The sequence below is a fragment of the Chrysochloris asiatica genome, unplaced genomic scaffold, assembly GCF_000296735.1.
Source record: "Chrysochloris asiatica unplaced genomic scaffold, ChrAsi1.0 scaffold00213, whole genome shotgun sequence".
Taxonomy (NCBI): Eukaryota; Metazoa; Chordata; class Mammalia; order Afrosoricida; family Chrysochloridae; genus Chrysochloris; species Chrysochloris asiatica.
Window position 1 is genome coordinate 2,350,537 of NW_006408731.1, and position 2,240 is coordinate 2,352,776.

Here is a 2,240-nt window from a genome sequence, read left to right on the forward strand (position 1 = left end):
CTTAGTCTTTTACAGTAGTGGTCCTATGCAGTATTTCTCCTTTTGTGACTGACTAATTTCACCCAACATAATGTCCTCAAGGTTCATCCATGTTAGGTGGTGGCTTGCAGATTCCTTGTTACTTTTCAAGGTAGCATAATATTCCATTGTGTTGCTTATTTGTCCAGTAATGAGGATTTTTGTTTTCTTTACATTGAGAAGCAATCCATACTGAAGGCTATGGCCTTTGATCTATATATCTATATCTATATATACTTTACAATGAGATGGATGTGAATTTTAAAAACTAAAATCAAGCCCATGCCATCAAGTCAATCCCTACTCATGGCATAAGTATTAAAGATCTATTGTGCTTTGGTTGTACAAATGGTTATTTTGATCACTTGCTAAGTGAGAGGTTGGTAGTTGAGTTCCATCTGAGATGATCCAAAAGGCCTAACCATCTACTTCAAGAAAATTAGCCCTTGAAAATCCTATGGAACACACTTCTACTCTGAAACATGTGGGTTCACTATAAGTCAGAACTGAATTGAGGTCAACAAGTTTTTTTGTTTCTTTGTTGTTGTTTTTCTGTATGAAAAGGTTTATTTCTTACAGTACTTAGATCTCTGGGGAAGATCTTTCAAAAGATCTTTCAAAAAGGTGTGCAATGGTTTAGTACAGCAAGGATAGGAGATGGGCCTGGGTTTTTATTGTCATTGAGGGGTGAGGCAGAGTGAGACTTTTCCTCTAGTGAACAGGGACTTGTGTGGCTTCAGTCTCCTTCTAGCACCAGACTTTCATGTTAGTTTGGCCAGATATGAGGCACAAAGGAAGAGGGAAGATTGAAATGTAAAGGATATCAACAAACATAAAAAATGGTATCAGACTCTTCATTACACTAGCATGCTGAGGTTAAATAGTTTTAAAATCCTATTAGGAGGAAGAAACCATCAGATTCACACACGAAGGCTATAAAGAATAAGAAGGAATCTGTAATGTAGCCAAGATGAAGGTTGGGGGGAAAAGCTTAAGAAGTCATTACTACTACTACTTTTTAACCCACATGGGCAAGTCCCATTTCTGACCTCTTTTCTTTAATCTTCCCTAGCTTTGTTCTAGGACTATACTCACCTAGAGCCCTTTGCATTGACATTTCCTTCCGTCTGGACTTTCACCAGCTATATCCTTGGCTTGCTTCCTCATTTCCTCTTTCTCAACCATCAAGGCAGCCTTCTATAGCACCCCCAACACATATCCTGATATCACTATACCCTTTATTTGATTTATCTCTATAGAATATGGAGTCCTGGTGTGGTGGTGTAGGATAAACACGTACTGCTAACCACAAGGTTGATAGCTCAAACCCTATACTGGGTCACTATTAGTTAGAACAAACTCAAAGGTACTCAACAAAACATATATCACCACCCTCTGTGTGTGTATATACACTCACACCTGACTAAATGAGGGAGCTTCAGAAAGTTCACGAAAAATTTTGAATTAAAAGATAAAGAAATATTCCCACTAACTTTTTAATGTCCCCTTATATATTCATGTGTGTGTGTGTGTGTGTGTGTGTGTGTATATCTTGTCTGGTGTGGTGCTGTGAATTAATGTGATGGACTGCAAATCGGTTTGAATTGCAAGGTTGATGGTTCAAGTTCACCTCGGAAACCCTATACAGGGTCGCTATGAGTCAGAACCCACTCCACTGCACCTAACAACAACAACGTGTGTGTGGCTTCTTGTTTATCTCTTTCTATTAGACTTTACCTTCCAGAGAGCAGAAACTTTAGTTTTTTTACTTTCACCACTGTAACCTGAGCATCTAGAATTGACCTGGCAAAAAGCAAGCATTCACTATTTGTTGAGATAAAGAATCAAGAGGGAGAGTGGATATGACGTTAATCATGAGTACATTTCCACAAGTGTAGATGTCACAAACCTGTAGGAATTCTGAGCCAGAAATGTCCAGTGGTAAGCAGCATGCATGGTTCTGCATTCAAATGATAGGACTAGTGGGAGAAAGTGTTCATGGATATTTAAATCAAGTGAATGAATACGATATAAGTACTGTTTATATCATTTTGTTGTTGCTAAGTGCCTTTGAATTGATTCTGACCCATAGCGATCCTCACTAGATGAGAGAAAAACTGAAGACAGAACTGTGAAGAACACCCATATCTAAGGGGCAGAAGGAGGATAAGTGGTTCAGAAGAGAAGGAAGACCCTACAAGATAGAATAAAATCCAGGTAAG